At 35.9% G+C, this 18993-nt stretch overlaps 1 pseudogene; it reads right to left on the bottom strand.

The window, feature by feature from the left end:
• Window positions 1–8917: 8917 nt before the first annotated feature.
• The window catches only part of LOC104416127, a 40396-nt pseudogene continuing 30320 nt past the window's right edge, over window positions 8918–18993 (bottom strand).

Genomic DNA, 18993 nt, shown 5'->3' with positions numbered 1-18993 from the left:
TATGAGAAGTACAAGAAAGCTCTCAAAGCAGAAACATGGAGTGATATTGAATGTGAGGAAAGTGAAAAGGAACTTGCAAATATCTATCTGATGGCTCACTCAAAATCAGACTCATATTCAGATTCTAACAAGGAAATCGATATAAGTCACTTAGAAATTCATGTTAAGGTTTATAAGTATATAGATGAACTTTGCCTTTATTTCAAATCTTCTCTTAAAAGGAATTCCGAACTGAAAAAGGAAAATTCTAAGCTCAGGCAACATAATGATTTTTGGAAAGAAAAGTTTGAAAACCTGAAAAGTGATTTTGATAGTTTGAAAGAAAATGCTAACTCTCTCTCAAGGGAAAACATCTATTTGAAAAAGGAAATTTTAGATATTTTAAAAAGGTTTTCCAATGGATTAGAAAAGTTTAGAGAAAATTCTTTCAGCTCAAATACCCTATTTAAATAAATCTGGTTTGGGAATGAATAATAAAATGACTTCTCTAATTGATTTTCCCAAAGTGAAAGAAAGACTCAGACAAAGACCTCTAAAATCCTTTTATAAAAATCATTTTCAAAAAGTTTTTGTAAAATCTGTTGGTCGAAGTGCTCTCAGATGTTCTAAGTGTAATAGCTCAAAACATTTTTGAGAATGAATGTCCTAAAGTTTGGAAACCTGTTAAGAAGAATTGGGCAAAGGTTGTTTTTAACACTAACTCCCCTAGACCTAAGAAAATTTAGGTACCGAAGAAAGCTTGAGATCTCCTTTCGACTGCAGGCCATTATTAGAAGAAAAAGCATTGTTCTAAGCATATGGCAGGAGACTCGAGCAGCTTTGTAAAATTTGAAAGACAAAAAGGAGGAAATATCTCTTTTGGTGGAAACAACAAATGAAAGATTATAGGATTTGGAATAGTGAAGATTGAGAGTCTAATCATCAATAATGTTTCACTGGGAAAAGGCTTAAATTATAATCATTTAAGCATAAGTCAGCTGTGTGATACAAGTTTCAGAATCAATTTTCAAGAAGATAGCTGCTCTAGAGTTAGTCGAGATCTATCACAATCCTTTACTGGGAGAAGGCATGGCAACATTTATCATCTGGACATAAGTCTGGAGAGCTCTCAGTGCCTCTTTTCTATTCAAGATGAAGCAAATGTCTAGCATCGTAAGCTTGGACATGTGAATATAAAACAGATTGTCAAACTTTCTTGTAAGAAGCTGGTTTGAGGTCTTCCTAAAATGGCTTATCAAAAGTCTGAATTGTGTACTCTGTGTATTTTGGGAAAACGGGTAAGAAGTTTCTTTAACTAATAAATCAAGTTTCTACCGATCGTGTTTTGCAGATTCTTCATATGGATCTTTTTGAACCAACAAGAACTTAGAGTATTGGTGGAAAGAAATAATGTTTAGTAATTGTGGATGATTATTCAAGATTCACTTGGGTCTTATTCTTAGCAAGTAAGTCTAAAACTTTTACTTACTTTTCAAAGTTTGCCAAGAAAGTTTAGAACGAGCCATTATCTCAAGCATAAAGATTGATCATGGAGGAGAATTTGAAAATCAAGACTTTGCAAAGTTCTGTGATAAGTCTAGTCTTCAACATGTTTTCTCCTCTCCGTATACTCCAAAACAAAACGAAGTTGTGGAAAGGAAAAATAGGTTGTTACAGGAGATGGCCAGAACTCTATTGAAACAAAGTAAAATCTCTTCTCATTTTTGGGCAAAAGTAGTTTCCACTGCCTGTTATATAATTTACAGGGTATTTTTAAGGCCATTCTTAGAAAATACTCCCTATGAAGTATATAAAGGGAAGAAGCCAAACATCTCCTACTTTCATGTATGGCTATAAGTGTTTCATCTTGAAGAATGCAAATGATCGAGCTGGAAAATTTGAAGAAAGATCATATGAAGGAATATTCTTAGGTACTTTACATCAAGTAAAGCTTATAGGGTTTTCAACAAGAATACTCAATCTGTTGAAGAATCTATGAAAATCAGATTTCAGGAAGATATTCAAATTCAACCAGATTAGACTCAACTTAAAGAGTCTGAATCAATTTCAAACCTAATAAAGTCCGATTCTTCAAGAGAACGTCAATCTTCTGAATATCAAGGTCAAGCAGAATAGGAGTCAGAAGATTAGAAGGAAACAAATGATCAGCATAGTTCACCAGGACATGACAGATTGAATAGCAACTGGAAGCACAAATCAAGTCATTCCAAAGAGCTCATTATTAGAAATATAGAAGAAGAAATCCGCACCAGATCCAAGGCAAAATAAAATTCCAATGCAAGAGCACTTATTTCAGAAATAGAACCAAAAGGAGTATAAGAAGCATTGTCTGATGAAAGTTGGATAGAAGCTATGCAGGAAGAATTTAGACAATTCAGTATCAACAACGTCTAGGAGCCGGTTCCTAAATTAAAAGGTAAATCTGTGATTGGAATGAAGTGGGTTTTCAGAAACAAGATGGATAAAAAGGGCAAAGTAACCATAAACAAAGCAAGGCTTGTTGCAAAATGGTACACATAAGAGAAAGGAATAGACTATGATGAGACTTATGCACCTATAGCCAGGTTAGAAGCAATTAGATTACTACTTGCATGTGTGTTTTCATAATTTCAAGTTATTCTAGATGGACGTCAAGAGTGCTTTAATGGTTTTATACAAAAAGAAGTCTATGTGGAACAACCACTTGGATTTGAAGATCTCAGAAAACCAAATTTGGTCTATAGACTTAAGAAGGCGTTGTATGGTTTGAAACAGGCACCTCGAGCTTGGTATGAGAGGCTGAGTAAGTTTTTGATTAATAATGGTTTTGAGAAAGGGAAGGTTGACACAACCTTATTTATCATAAAAGAAGAAAAATATTTCCTACTTGTTCAAATAAATGTAGATGATATAATCTTTGGATCCTCTAACGAAAATTTGTGCAAGAAGTTTTCAAAATCTATGTAGGAAGAATTTGAAATAAGTATGATGGGAGAGTTAACTTTCTTTCTGGGTCTACAAGTAAGATAATCGAAGAAAGGAACATTCATTCATAAAGAGAAATATGCCAGAGATGTTATCAAGAAGTTTCGAATGGAAAACTACAAGAAAACATAAACTCCGATGTCAAGTTCTTCAAAGCTTGACAAATATGAAGATGGAAAGAAAGTCGATCAAAAGCTATACATAAGCATGATTGGTTCTCTTCTTTATCTAACTGCTTCTAGACTAGATATTTTATTCAGTGTGTGTATATGTGCTAGATTTCAATATAATCCCAAAGAGTCACACCCTAGTGCTGTTAAACATATCATAAAATATATTGCGACTTATCCAAAGCTAGGTTTGTGGTATCCAAAAGGAGGAGACTTTAATTTACTTAGTTACTCTGATGCTGATCTGACTGGTTGTAGAGTTGATAGGAAAAGTATCTCAGGGACATGTCAACTGTTGGGACATATGTTAGTGTCCAGGTTTTCAAGAAAGCGGAATATTGTGGCTATTAAAATAGCAGAAGCAGAGTATGTTGCTCTTGGAAGTTGTTGTTCACAAATTCTATGGATCGGACAGCAACTAAGAGATTTTGGAATAGAAGAATTATGCACTGAAATCAAATGTGACAACACAAATGCTATTAATCTTACCAGAAATCCAATTCTTCACTCAAGAGCAAAGCACATCAAAATTCGTCATCACTTCATTTGAGACCATGTTCAGAATGGCGAGATTAATGTTCAATTTATTGATTCCAAGAACCAACTAATGGATATTTTTACCAAACCGTTGGAGAAGAGCTTATTTGAGTTTATTCATGAAAAGCTTAACATCATTCTTTCATTTGACTAAAGTTTATGATCATGCAGACTCAACAGATTAGCATGAGGTATTTGCATATATCTAAAATTCCTCCAGACTCAAGTAGTTTATTTTATTTTTGGCGTGTAAGTACTGAACAAGTATGTTTATCTCTAACTCATTGCTTGCCTTTTTTATTTTTGGAAATTACAATTTCCTTGCTGATTTTTCAAATTTATAATTGGTGGTTATCTTTTTAAATTTTTTGAAAATGCACTTTTCTTTATGACGGTTCAGTTGCCTTATTTCAATTTCTTTAAATCTCTCTTACAGTTGCAGTTGTTTTTCAAAGCCTAACTCTCAAACCCTCATTGTTCTTAATTTCTCTCACAAACTCTCTGCAAAATTTTTATTTTCCTCTACATGAGCATGTCGTCAAAGTCTTCCAAATCTGCTTCAATGTTGTTTTAAATGAAATCCTCTCACATTGTTAGTCGTGAGCCTCGGAATATTCCTAAAGGACCAACACAATTTGATCTGACCGGAGAAGATTCACCTTCTCCTTGCTGTTATGCAGATGAAGAAGTTACTTAAGATGCAAACCCCATTTCAGTGAGAAAGCCTAAGGTACTTCTTAAATACTATAACTTTTTGAAGAAGGGAGGAAGCCCTATGAACTTCATAAGTAACTTTCTGAGAGAAAATGGCTATGAAAATGAAAATGTATTTTTGCAAGCGATGGAACGGTTAGGATTAGTAGAACCTAGAACTGCAAAGAAGGAGTTTGCGAACTTTTCTTATGATACACATTTTGGGTCAGAAAATCAACCAAAAAACAAAGATGGTGATGAAAGAATCTTTAAAAATTTCCAACAAAAGATTGGAGGTGCTGCTGAAATCCCTAGAGAAAGAACGAAATTGTTTCATTCAAAAGAGCATAAGAAATTTTTTGCCTAAATGCTGAACATAGGAATTATCAACCCTCAAACTGTGGAGTTTGACTTACTGGATTCCATCAATGTTAACTTGAGGGGAAAGTTTGCTAAACTTCAGCTAGAGAAGTTCTATGTAGAGACGTTGGAGGCATACCCTGAATTAATGGCATACTTTTACTCTAATCTGTCTATTTTGGATCCCACTCATATTTAGTTTACCATGTGTGACAGAGTTTTTGATGTGGATGTGAATCTCTTGGCTAACTTGTTGGGTGTAGAAATAAGTGGATTCCTGCCTATTAATGTGTCAAATGCACAGGCCACAAGGACTCTAGTACGTGATAGGATTTCTAGTGGCAATATTACTTACTCTAGAATGATTACTTCGAATATCTTGCTACACAAGATAGTTATCTAATGTATCAGACCCAAGGCAGCCTCAAAAACTGATATATCCAGATTTGAATCAAAGAAGATGTGGGTGATCTGCAATTGTGTCGCTTTTTCACTCCCTCACACCATCATTCTGCATATGTACAAAACAATCATGAAAGAAAAAGGACCATTGCCGTACTCTGCATCGATAACCAGACTCTTCAAACACTTCTAGATACAACTACCATCTCAACTTCACTCCAAAACTCTCGTTCCAATGCAAATTGGACTAAAGATGATCTCAAAAATGCAATTGAAAGATCTCTTTGGAGCACTAGATAGTTTAAAGAAAGAATCTGCTAGCAAAATTAGGAAAGGAACTGTTGCTAAGAAGAAACACAAGGGAAAGAGTGTTGTTTCAAAGTCACCAAAGAGGAAAAGATCTATCCTTTTGTAGGATGAAGAGTAGGAAGATGATGATTTGACAATCTCTGATATGGCCTTGCGTAATCTTCAAGGTTTTACTGAGTCAGAAGAAGAAGATGAAAGCGAGAAGGAACCAGAAGAAGAGTGATGCTTAAGAAACTGCAGTGAAAGAGACTGACGATGATGACTCAGATGGAGATGCTGGTATGAACCTAGAACAAGACGAGACTGAGAAGGAAGGAGAAGATACTAGGGAGGTTGATGCCCTAGAAATTGATGAGACTGCAACTGATAAGGAAACTCGTGCTAGAACATGAAAGGTTCAAGAGGAAGAAGTTACCTCTTAGCCTGAAGGCATCAAAATAGGGGGAGTAAGTGAGAAAACTCCCATTGTTGAACATACTGCTAGTGATGGCATCAATCGATCCCTGCTAAATGCTGAAGATGTATTGGCATCTCATTTTCCTGAAGTCTCACCTGAAGGTCTAGCAAAAGGAACTACTATTCAGGGGGAGCAACAAACTACACACGTTCAAGTTGATGTTCCTTCATTTATGGATACTCCACAGGTACAATACATTGAGGCTAGTGCCCAAACAGAACTGGAAGCCAACTATCCTCGGATAGTAAAACTACTCTTGGAGATTTAGGCACAACAATATCCTATGGAGTTTGAAATTCAAAGTTACATGTTGCTCTCAGATCTACCTCAGAATTCCTTACAGGCAAGGCACAATCTCTTGACACTCACGTTCAAACTTTGAATAAGTAGTTTTCCTAGACTGTGGCAAAAGTGGAGGCTGTTAATCATCAATGCCCAGATAAGCTTTAGGAGACCGTGCAGTCTTTGCCGGATTTCTGACTTGTTCGTGTTTCTAGACATCTCTGATCATTTTTGACTCGACCTCTTTTTACAACTCACCGACTTTATCTTTTTGTTGTTGACAAAAAGGGGGAGAGCTTATGCGGATTTAAAACTTGAATCTTTTGTGGTTGTGTTTTTAACTGGAATCTTTTTGAAATAAACTTGTGGTGCTTGAACTTGTGTTTGAATTTTAATTGGTTTTGGCACTTGTTTTGTAGTTTTGATGAGACCGATATGTTTTGTGGATGCGGACTATTATATTATTCATATGTTCTTTATCATGTGCTGCTAAAGTGTTGTTTTGAAGGTTATAATTTCTTATTAAATTTGCATGAAAGTTTTGTTATCATAAAAAATGGGGAGATTGTTAAGAAAACTTCTATTTGGTTTTGAAGTTGACAAAATTTTCCTTCTCTTATTCTTATTCTTATTCTTATTCTTATTCTTATTCTTATTCTTGTTCTTGTTCTTGTTCTTATTCTTATTCTTAGGAATATTAGACTTCTATGTTATATCATGGAATGCTGTCAAAGTCTATTTTACATTAGAACTCTTCCCCACTCTGATGAAGATCTAGACTGAACCAAGTCTAGAATGAAGACATAATCAAACTCAAGTTTATTGATCTTCCAACTAGGATTCAGTACGATCAAGACATATCTGGCTTTATGGTGAAGATTCTCACATATCTTTTCTAAATATATTGATGAAATCAATTTCGAAGAAAAATTCCTTTTTGGGAAGCATCTACTTATGGAAACCTAGATTCTAATTGTATGGGCGACCAGAATCATCGGATCTTCACCTTAATCTTCAAGCAGCTACAAAATTTCCTTTATTGATTATGTCCAATGGATTGATTGGAAGAAATTCCTCTGGAAATTGCCAACAAATAGAAAGGCATAGAGGAGTAATTAAGGAGGTCATGTAGTTCATTTGAGTGTGTGCATGAGGATTAAAATTCCAAAGTCTGAAGTTACCAAATCACTCATTCTTCTTCAATTGTGCTTACAACTATACTCAAAGAGAGAAAAACACAAAGGAGTGACTTAGTGAAAGAGAAAGAAACTCTTTAATGAAAATACTCAAATTGTTGTAATTCTCTTTTGATTTCATAGTGGAATCCAGCCATAAGGTTGTCAGCGTGGGAGAGTGGACGTAGGCTTGATCTAATTATGTTTTCAATTTTCTCTTTCCTTAACTTCTTTAATTTGGTTATTGCAATATTTTTCTGTGTCCTGCTAAATTCTAGATTATCTTATTTGAGTCTAAATTGAACTTAGAAGTCTAATGTTAATCAGACCTTGCTTGAGAAAGTAACTTTATTGTTTTTATTGGTTAAATTTGTCTTTACACCTATTCACCCCCTCTAGATGGTTATACTAGCAATTTTAAACCGGTAGTCAACTAACCAATATTTGTGTCTCCATCAAGTGTCAAACTTCAATAGTACCAATGAAACATAAAGTGCATACAGTCCAAGTTTATCGTTGCCTTATGCTCGGATCTTTTACCAACCACTTCTTCAAAAATAAGAGTAGCTAATGAAAATTGTGTAATTTTTGTAGTATCATTATCAATTGTTCTAAAAGTCGAAGCTATTAAATGAAGGCATGATTTAATATTTAATTACTCTAATAAACCATGCCTTCATCAAACAACTTATGCTTTTGGAAAAATTGACAATGGTTTCAAAAAATCTCACATGATATTAGAGCTGAAGCCACAATTAAATTTCCATGCTTAGTACTAAGCAAAAAAAAAGATCAAACTTAGCGTGAGGAGGAGTGTTAGAGTGATAAATATTAAATTACGCATTTATCTAATAGTTTAAGCTCGTAGAACAATTGGTAATAGTATTGCTACATCTCACAAGAATCACAAGTTTCGGTTACTCTAAATACAAATATTTGAGAAACTTTACTTCTAAGAAAAGGTTTTAAAAGTAAATGAGAAGAAATTGTCAATTATTCACCTAAACACAATATATAATCACATTAGAGCCGATTGTCTAATTTATTTCACTGTCTAAATGAGTTCCAGTAGTAAGACGATGTGTGCGGTTCAAACCTTTTGTTCACCATTGATATTTTTGTCCCTAGTAATAAAATGACAAAAAGTCATCTAACCAACCAAAATAAATTAACGTTTGACTTTTAAACTTCTAGATTTTCAACTTAAATTAGGTTTCTAGGTTAGCTCTTGCATCGAAACCAGTAATGATTCGAGAGGCAATAACATCTAAAAGCCTTCTAGGAATATGAAGTTCGAAGTCTCGATGTAACTTTGCAATATAGGTGAACAACACAATAGTTTATTCTAGTAATCCAACTATAGAAAACCTACTTTGACAGGTCATATGAACGATTGCAAAGCCAAATGTACACTTCTTCCAGGAATCGATTTCAAGCAAAGAAAAGTTTAGTATTGAGTAGATTTGGAATAATGCTTGTGCATGAACCCAAAGCAAAAGAGTAATTAAGGTTCTATGTGTCCTTCAAAATCAACCTCACCTATATTGGCGAAATCCTGAACGATGCACTTATTTCTTGATAGATCCAATGGATGCTGCTTTTGGAACATGGATGGTGGAACTCATGAATCTTGTCCATCCATGGATTCTTCTCCTTCGCTGAGTCGACAGTCCTCAATGCCTGACAAACTACACCTTTGCACTTAAATCCAGACCCAAAAGTGATATGCCATGTCCTATCGCCTTTCCTAATCCTTCCTTTAGCCTCATAATAGGCCAATTTGTACCACAATGAGCTACTTGACATGTTTCTAGATCAAAATAGAGTCATTCTTGATGGCTCCATGTGCTAATTAGTGAGGTCAAGGTTCTTCTATACCTAATCGAGAACAGCTTAGCCTCCAACATGGATGCAAAAATGCTTGAAGGCCATCTTAAAGTCAGGAGTGTATAGCCTAATCTTCATCTTGAACATCTTCCTTGCGATTGAGGTGGTGAAGAACAAGAGCTGCTCCGAGATCGGGAGCATTAATGGGCTGAGGGTCGTGATGTTGGTCTTCAGGGCTTCCCTGGCGACCGCCATCAAGTCCTTGGAGAGTGACAAGCGGATCTTCTTCTTGTCCTCTCACTAGAATACGCAGTTATAGCTTTTGTCGTCCGAGCCTTTGTGAGTGCATACAGTGTGGATGAGTCGGTACTTGGAGTAGCAGTGGTCGGAAGACTAGTTGGAGAGGAGGATTGCTGCACCGCCCATCCAAAAGAGGCAGTTTGAGATGAGCATTGACACGAGCATCGACCAGTCATTGCCAAAGTACTAGTTGAGGATGATGCTCTCAATGCTCACTACTAGGGCATAAGAGTTACGGTGTACCTGGTGATTGATTCATGAAAGAAATAAGATTAGACGCAAGTTTCATTTTCATTAGACCAACATTTAATTTCTCTAGTAAGAAAACATAGAAACTTTTGTACCTAGTAGATAGAATTGATAGTAAATTGAGAATGTGCAAAGCTATATCCTTGTTCGATGTCATCTAGGTTTTGAGGATTCCGAGTCCAAACCACTCATAAACTTCTGCTTTCACACAAACCTAAGCATAAGCTAGGGAAAGAAATTACCTGAAATTGAGGGCATAACCTAAATAAAGTTTTTTTTTCTTTTTAATGAAATGTTTTTAAATTACATGACACAATTTCAACATAAGATGGCTTGCTATTTGTTAGAGAAAACTCCTTTAATATTTTGAAGTTGACAAAACTTATCCGAAGTCTAGTCTAAAGACTTCCAAACTTTAGTGTCAAAGTCTTATGACTGCCAAGCTTTAATGTCAAAGTCTGCCCACGCTGACAAATTCTAGACTAAATGCCACTGAAGAATGAAGACTTATCCAGACGCAGGATCATCTTTATTTCTTCAAAGGTTCGATTCATATGACTTATGGATGGCTTTCTGGTTAGATATAGCACCTACATGACTGGGTATCTTTAATGGAATCAATTTCAATATTCCAATCTTTTGGAAGGTAAGTAAACTTGGAAAGAATCTACTTATGGAAACCAAGATTCTGATTGTATGAGCGAACATGATTAATGGGCTTTCATCACAATCATCAAACGGCTCGAGATCTCCTTAATTGATCTGTCCAACGGGTTGATTGGAGGAATTCCTTTGGAAAGTCCCAATAGTCGAGAAGGTATGAAGGAGTATTTAAAGGAGACATCTCTAGTCATTCAAAAAGGGTGTGTGTAAGAAAATTTTCAAAGTCTGAAGCTTCCTAGTTCCTTGCTATTTCATTCACTGAGCTAAAATTTGTATTCAAAAGAGAGAAAGACTTATAGTGTGTCTTCGTGAAAGAGAAACAGACTCTTTATTGTGAAGTCGGGATCATCAAGGCTGTAAAATCTCTTTTGATCCTTAGTGAAATCCAGCCAGTAGGCTATCAACATGGGAGAGTGGACGTAAGCTTAATCTAAGTTGAACCACTATAAATTATGTGTTCGTATTCTCTTCCCTAAACTCATTTATTTTGTTCGTAGTTTCATCTAACTGCTAAAGTACTAAATTCGTTCAAAGTCTGTCATTTTCTAAGAGCAAATACTTCTATTGAACTTTGCAAAAAAAATTTCATAACACCTATTCACCCCCTCTAGGTGTTGTTACTAGCCCTTTCAATTGGTATCAAAGCTTGTGTGCTTATTTGATTGAAGTGTTTTTACTTCTAAAGCTAAAAATTTATGGCTAGTATTTTGGCTCCAAGTTTGGTTGAAGGCCAAAGTAATACCAGGCCTCCTTACTTTGATGGGGAAGAAGTAGAATGTGTGGAAAAACAAGATGAAAGCATTTCTGAGATCGAAAGATCCCTTGGAATTAGATGTGGTAGAAAAAAAGGGATCATTCCTAAAGCTACATCAACCTCAGAAAGAGGAAAAAAAGTTGTAGATGCTAGCAAAATAACACAAGCAGAATTAACCAAAAGACAAGTTCTTGATGCTAAAGCTATCTACTCTTTATACTATGCTTTATTTCTTACTGAGTATAACTGAATTTCTTCTTGCGAAACAACGAAAGAAGTTTGGGATAGATTGCATATTACCTATAAAGGAACTGATCAAGTAAAGGAAACAAAAATCAATATTCTACTCGGACAGTATGAAGCCTTCAAAATGAAGCCTGGAGAATCCATCACCAATATGTTTAGTCGTTTCACTGAAATCGTGAATGGATTGACATATCAAGGAAAGCCAATCTCAAGACCAATAAAGGTCAATAAACTGCTGCGTGGACTCTCCAAAGACTAGAATCATGTGAAGACATCAATTAAAGAAACCCAAAGGATCATGCCTCTTTCAGTAGACGAACTAGTAGGCACACTTCAATCATATAAAGTGGAGCAAATCAATGAGGAAGAACATCCTAGAGGTAAGAAGTCAATTGTTTTAAAATCTAATAATGATTCTGATGATACATATTCAAAAGATGACATGGATGATGAGGAGCTAGCACTTATGATTAAGAAGTTCATAAAATTTAATATGAAGGGAAGAAGATTCAACTAGAAGGAGCAGAGCACTCAAAATTTCCAAAAGAAACCGACTGAGGATAATGGAACCAACAAAGATGTGATATGCTCCAAATGCAAGAAAAAATGACATATCAGACCTAACTGTCCTCTGTTGAAGAAAACGAAAGGAAGAACTGAGAAATATAAAAAGGCTCTTAAAGCATAAACTTGGGGTGATATTAAGTGCGAAGAAAGTGATGAAGAATATGCCAACATATGCTTGATGGCCAATTCAGAATCAGACTCAGATTTTGAAACAGATTCAGATTCAGACTCAAACAAAGAAGTTGAGGTCACTATCAAGAGGAAGATCAAATGGTATTTAGATAGTGGCTATTCGAGATACATGACAGGAAATTCAAGTTTCTCTATAAAACTTGTACAAATGAATGGTGGAAAAGTTTCCTTTGGTGGAAACAGCAAATGAAGAATTGTTGGATGTGGAACCGTGAAGATTGGAAGCCTGACTATCAATAATGTCGCCTTGGTGGAAGATCTAAATTACAATCTACTCGACATAACTCAGCTTTGCGATACTGGATTCAAATTAAATTTCCAAGAAGGCATCTGTTCGGGAACGAGTAAAGACTTCTCTCAATCTTTCATTGGATGAAGGCATGTGAATATTTACCTTATGGATATAAAACCATAAAGTTCTCAGTGTCTTATGTCTATTAAAGATGAAGCAAATCTTTGACATCGAAAGCTTGGTCATGTTAACATGAAGTAGATTGCCAAGATTTATTCCAAGAAGCTTGTTCGTGGTCTTCCCAACCTGACTTATCAAAAGTCTGAATTATGCACTCTATGTGTTTTAGGAAAATAGGTTAGGAGTTCCTTTAAACCTATAAATTAAGTTTCTACCAATCGAGCTTTGCAGCTTCTGCATATGGACCTCTTTGGACCAACCAGAACTCAAAGTATTGATGGAAATAAATAATGCCTAGTAATCGTAGATGATTCTCACTTTACTTGGGTTTACTTTCTAGCAAATAAGTCTAAAGCCTTCTCTCACTTCTCAAAGTTTGCCAAGAATGTTCAAAATGAAAAAAAGGATATGCTATTTGAGCATACGAACAGACCATGGAGGTGAGTTTGAAAATCAAGACTTTGCGAAGTTCTGTGATAAATCTGGTTTCCAGCATGTTTTCTCTTCTCCATACACTCCAAAACAAAATGGGGTCGTGGAAATGAAGAACAGATCCTTACAGGAAATGGCCAAAACCCTCTTAATTGAGAGCAAAATTTACTCTTGATTTTGGGCTGAAGCAGTTTCTACAGCTTGCTACATCATCAACAGTGTTCTTAAGGCCTATTCTAGAGAAAACCCCTTTTGAAGTGTATAAAGGGAAGAAGCCAAATGTTTCTTAGTTCCATGTATTCGGTTGTAAATGTTATGTTTTGAAAAATGCAAATGATCGAACCGGGAAGTTTGAAGAGAAATCAGACAAAGGAATTTTCCTTGGCTACTCAACGTCAAACAAAGCATACAGAGTCTTTAACAAGAAGACTCAATCTGTGGAAGAATCTATGAACGTCAAGTTTCAAGATTCTGTACAGAATAAGCTAGATCAGACTCAACTTGAAGAATCTGAACCCGCTCCAAACTTTACAAAGTCTACTTCCCCCGAAGGGGTTTAGACTTCTAAAGATTAGCAACAAGCAGATCTAGGAGATTTAACCAAAGTAGAGGACCAGCAGACTCTCAAACCCACCAACAACTGGAAGGATAAGTCAAGTCATCCCACATAACTCATCACTGGCAACATTGATGAAGGGATTCGCACCAGATCCAAAATGCGAGAAGAGTCTAGTGCTCTAGCACTTGTTTCTGACATAGAACTCAAAAGTGTAAAAAAAAAGCCCTGTCTGATAAAAGTTGGATTGAACCTATGTAAGAAGAGCTTAGACAATTCAGCATCAACGATGTTTATGAGCTAATTCCTAAACTTAAAGGTAAGTCTATTATCGAGACAAAATGGGTAAGATGGACGAAAAAGGAAAAGTGGTCAAGAACAAAGTAAGACTCATGGCCAAAGGATATACGCATGAAGAAGGAATAGACTATGACGAGACCTATGCACTAGTAGCGAGGTTAGAAACAATTAGATTATTACTTGTTTTTGCTTGCTATAAAAATTTCAAATTATTCCAGATAAATGTAAAGAGTGACTTCCTCAATTGATTCATCCAAGAATAAATCTATGTGGAACAACCACGGGATTTGAAGATCCAAGAAAGCCGGACTCGGTCTGAGACTAAAAAAAGTCCTTGTATAGACTAAAGCAAGCACCTTGAACCTGGTATGAAAAGTTAAGTAAATTCCTAACCCAAAATGATTTTGTTAAGGGAAGGTAAATACTACTTTGTTGAAAAAAAGAGAGGGTAAAGACTTTCTGCTGGTTCAAATTTATGTTGATATTATCTTTGGATCACTTAATGAAAATCTATGCAAGAAATTCTTTGATGTATGTAGGATGAATTCGAGATGAGTATGATGGGTGAGTTAACTTTCTTTCTGAGATTGCAAGTTAAATAATTGAAGAAATGTATCTTTATTCACCAAGAAAAATATGCAAAAGATCTCATTACAAAATTCGGATTGGAGAATTGCAAGAATACAGAGACACCAATGTCAAGTTCTTCGAAGCTGGATAAAGATAAAGGAGGAGAGAAAGTAGACCAGAAGCTTTACAGAAGCTTTATCAGTTCTCTTCTTTACCTTACTGCATCTAAACCTGACATTTTGTTTAGTGTTTGCATATGTGCCAAATTTCAGTTTAATCCCAAAGAATCTCATTTAAGTGTTGCAAAACGCATCATCAAATATGTTGTGACTACTCCAAAGCTAGGTCTATGGTATCCCAAAGAATAAGACTTTACTCTCCTTGGATATTCAGACACAGATTTAGTAGGTTGCAAAGTCGATAGAAAGGGTACTTCTGGTACTTGTTAACTATTGGGCAGCATGCTGGTGTCTTGGTTCTTGAGGAAGCAAAGTGTTGTAGCTCTATCAACAGCAGAAGCAAAGTATGTTGCTATGGGGAGCTATTGTTCTCAAATTTTGTGGATAAGACAACATCCAAGAAACTTTGGAATTGAAGAATCGTGCACTGAAATCAGATGCAACAACACCAGTGTTACTAATCTCACCAAGAACCCAATCCTTCATTCAAGAGCAAAGCATATAAATATTCAACACCATTTCATAAGAGATCATGTCCAAAATGGAGAGATTATGATTTAGTTCATTGACTCGAAGAATCAATTGGTAGACATATTTACAAAGCCTCTAGAGAAAAATCTATTTGAGTCTATTTACACCAGACTGAATATTTTATCTCCTACAGGTTATAGTTTGGAGCTGACCAGACTAAAAATTTCCAGACGCTACTTTAGTAAGAGAATGTCTCGAATCCAGGTATTTTATTTTTGGAATGAAAATTTATGCTTAACCGAATCATTGCTTGCCTATTTTATTTTTAGAAATTATGTTTTTCGAATTTTTGGCAATTTTTATTTCGAAAAAGCAGTTTTTCTTTTTATGGTTCGATTATTTCTTTGTGACGTTTCATCTTCTTTATATATATACCTATTGTATTTCTTTCGAGCATTTCATGCCAAACCCTAGAATACAGACTCTCTACTCTCTCATTTTTACTCTCAAGTTTGTTCTGCAAGTTTTCATCTTTTTCACTCAAACTTGTTCGAGAAATCCTCCACAACTGCAAAGATGTCTTTTCAAAGAGAGTCATCTCAAATCGCAAGTAGGGAACCACATAATATACCTAAGGGCTCGACACATTTTGATATGACCGAAGAAGAAGAGTCTCCACAACACTCTCCACAATGTGCTACATAGAATCCTCCGCGCCAATCAGTGGAAGAGGAAGTCGAGGAAGATGTAGAACCTCTCAGAACCTTGAAACCCCAGGTTCTTTATAAGCTTTACTCTCATTTGAAGCAGGGTGGTACTCCTATGTCTTTTATTGATGAATTTCTAAGAGAAAAAGGATATAAGAACAAGACTCTGTTCTTACGAGCGATGGAAAGATTAGGAATAGCACCTGAAGGAGCAGTAGATAGAGCGTTTCTTAACTTTCCTATTGATCCTTACTTTAGTTTTTTCAATCAGCCTGAAAGCAAAGATGATGATGAGAGGATGTTTTCGAACTTCCAGCCGAAAATGGGCATTGCTGCTGATGTGTCTAGTGATGGAACAAGTCTCTTCCACTCTAAGGATCACAAACGGGTTTACACCCAATTGTTGAAAATAGGGGTGATGAACCCTCGATTGGTTGTTTTGATTTTCTAGACTTGATCAAGGTGAACCTGATGGAGAAATTTGCTCTCCTTCAACTGGAAAACTTTTGTTATGAAACTACTGTCACATATCCTGAGTTGACTACATATTTCTATTTGAACCTGTCTTTTCTTGACTCCAATAGATTTCAATTCACTATGCATGATAAAAGCTACGTGGTGGATGTTGACACGTTGGCTGACATTATTTGGGTGGAAAGGAGTGATTTCTAACCAATAAGTGTCTCAATTGGACAAGCGACAAGATTTCTTGTTAGGGACAAACTTCCTAAAGGAGGCATTACTTATTCTAGAATATCATTCTCGAATATTTTGCTGCACAAAGTCGTGATCAACTGCATCCAACCAAAGGCAACTTCAAAGACAAATGTTTCCCGATTTGAAGTCAAACTGATGTTTGCTATCAGTAATGGAATGAAGTTCTCTCTCCCTCATACAATCCCAATGCATATGTACAGAAATGTTGTGAAGGATAAGGGACAGCTCTCTTACTCAAAGTTGGTCACACAACTGTTCAGAAATTTTCAAATTCAGTTTCCAGCCTCTCTTTGTGCTAGAACTATTGCTCCTATGGTTATAGGATTGAAGATGGTGTCTAAGATGAGGTTGAAAGAACTGAACAAGGCCATAGAGCGCTTGAAGGAAGAGACACCCAACAAAACCAAACAAGACTTTGCTGCAAAAAGAATGAAAGGCAAGGAAATTATGCATGAACCTGCCAAGAAGAGAAGATCTCTTATCTTGTAGGACGAAGAGGATGAGGATGATCTTACTATCTTTGCCTTTGCCTTAAAGAATCTTCAGAGTTTTGTCAGTTTTGAGCAACAACAGGATAAAGAAGAAAGGGAAAAGGGAGAAACAGAACAAAGAAAAGAAGGAAGAGAAGACAGAGAAGGAACAGAGTAAAGAGAAGAAGCAAGAAAAGAAGCCGAAGAAGCAAGAAGAGAAGCTGAAGAAGAAGAGGGTCAAGATGACTCCCAAGAACCAACATTTACAATATCCTTATCTGAGGATTCTAAAAAGACAAGGAGTGGACCTATAGGGGCTCGAATTGAAAAGAACATCACTCTCGATCTGAAATTGAGAAGACTCAAGAAGGCGAAATCCCTTCTCCACCTGTAGGCACTAAAATAGGGGGAGCTCGTGTAGACACATGGACTTCTTCTCAGCACTTTGTGAGTGATGATATCAGTCGATTTCCTGCCGATCTAGAAGAGGTCTATGCCTCTCATTTTCCTGAAGCTGAAGTTCCCTCATCTATCAACACTCTACAAACTCAACACATTGAGGCTAGTGCACAAACAAAAACTACTTTAGACTTTCAAAGGATGCTGAGCTCCTTCTGAAGTTAAAAGCACAGTAATATGGAATGGAGTATGATATCCAGAAGCTTCACTCTGCTTTGCAATTTACTTCAAATTCTCTCCATGAGGAGGTATAGACTCTTAACCTTCAAGTTCAAGCTTTACAACAGCAAGTTAAAGAGACTGCCAAGGTTGAAGATGTTGAGAAGCTAAAGGAGACAGTGCCAAAGCTGGAGGAGATAGTTCAGTCAACGAGGGATTTCAGCTCATTCAAATTCCAAAACAAACTTGATTTCATTTGTCTTTTATCTATTTTTTACTTTCTCCACTTTTTGTTACTCACAAAAAGGGGGAGAACGTGTAGATTTGATTTACTTGAACATTTGTTGAACTTTTATTTGAACTTTTATTCTGTTATTATGTTTGACCTTTGTAGGTAACTTACTTTTATGGTAATGATTATGGATGGATAGTTTTTTAAGTCTTGATATTTGTCTTATCTTTTCAAGATTAACATGTTTTATGTGGTTGCAGAATCGATGTTATCTAGATCCTAATCAACTTATTTTTATAACATATCATATACTGCTTAAGAGTTGTTTTGCAGGTAAAAAGTTCCTAAATCTGCAGAAAAGTTTTGTCATCATAAAAAAAGGGGAGATTGTTGGAGAAAACTCTTTTAATGTTTTGAAGTTGACAAAACTTATCCAATGTCTAGTTTGAAGACTTCCAGACTTTAGTGTCAAATTCTAATGACTGTTAGACTTTAGTGTCAAATTCTGCCCGTGCTAACAAATTCCAAAAAAGTGCCACTGAAGAATGAAAACTTATCCATATGCAAGATCATCTTTATTTCTTTAAAGGTTCAGTTCGTATGGTTTATGGATGGCTTTCTGGTTGGATATAGCACCTACATGATTGGGAATCTTTAATGGAATCAATTTCGATATTCCAATCTTTTGGAAGGTAAGTAAACTTGGAAATAATCTACTTATGGAAACCAAGATCCTGATTGTATGGGCAAACAAGATTGACTGGCTTTCGTCACAATCATCAAACGACTCGAGATCTCCTTAATTGATTCTGTACAATAGGTTGATTGGAGGAATTCTTTTGGAAAGTGCCAACAGTCGAGAAGGCATGAGGAGTATTTAAAGGAGACATCTCTAGTCATTCAAAAAGGGTGTGTGAACGAAAATTTTCAAAGTATGAAGCTTCCTAGTTCCTTGCTACTTCATTCACTAAGCTAAAATTTGTACTAAAAAGAGAGAAAGACTTGTAGTGTGACTTCAAGAAAGAGAAACAAACTCTTCATTGTGAAGTTGAGATCATCAAGGCTGTAAAAATCTCTTTTGATCCTTAGTGATATCCAGCCAGTAGGTTGTCAACGTGGAAGAGTGAACGTAGGCTTGATCTAAGCCGAACCACTATAAACTCTGTATTCTTATTCTCTTCC

The sequence above is a fragment of the Eucalyptus grandis genome, chromosome 8, assembly GCF_016545825.1.
Source record: "Eucalyptus grandis isolate ANBG69807.140 chromosome 8, ASM1654582v1, whole genome shotgun sequence".
NCBI lineage: Eukaryota > Viridiplantae > Streptophyta > Magnoliopsida > Myrtales > Myrtaceae > Eucalyptus > Eucalyptus grandis.
Note: the sequence above shows the minus strand (reverse complement) of the source record. Positions and strands in the feature narration are given on the sequence as shown.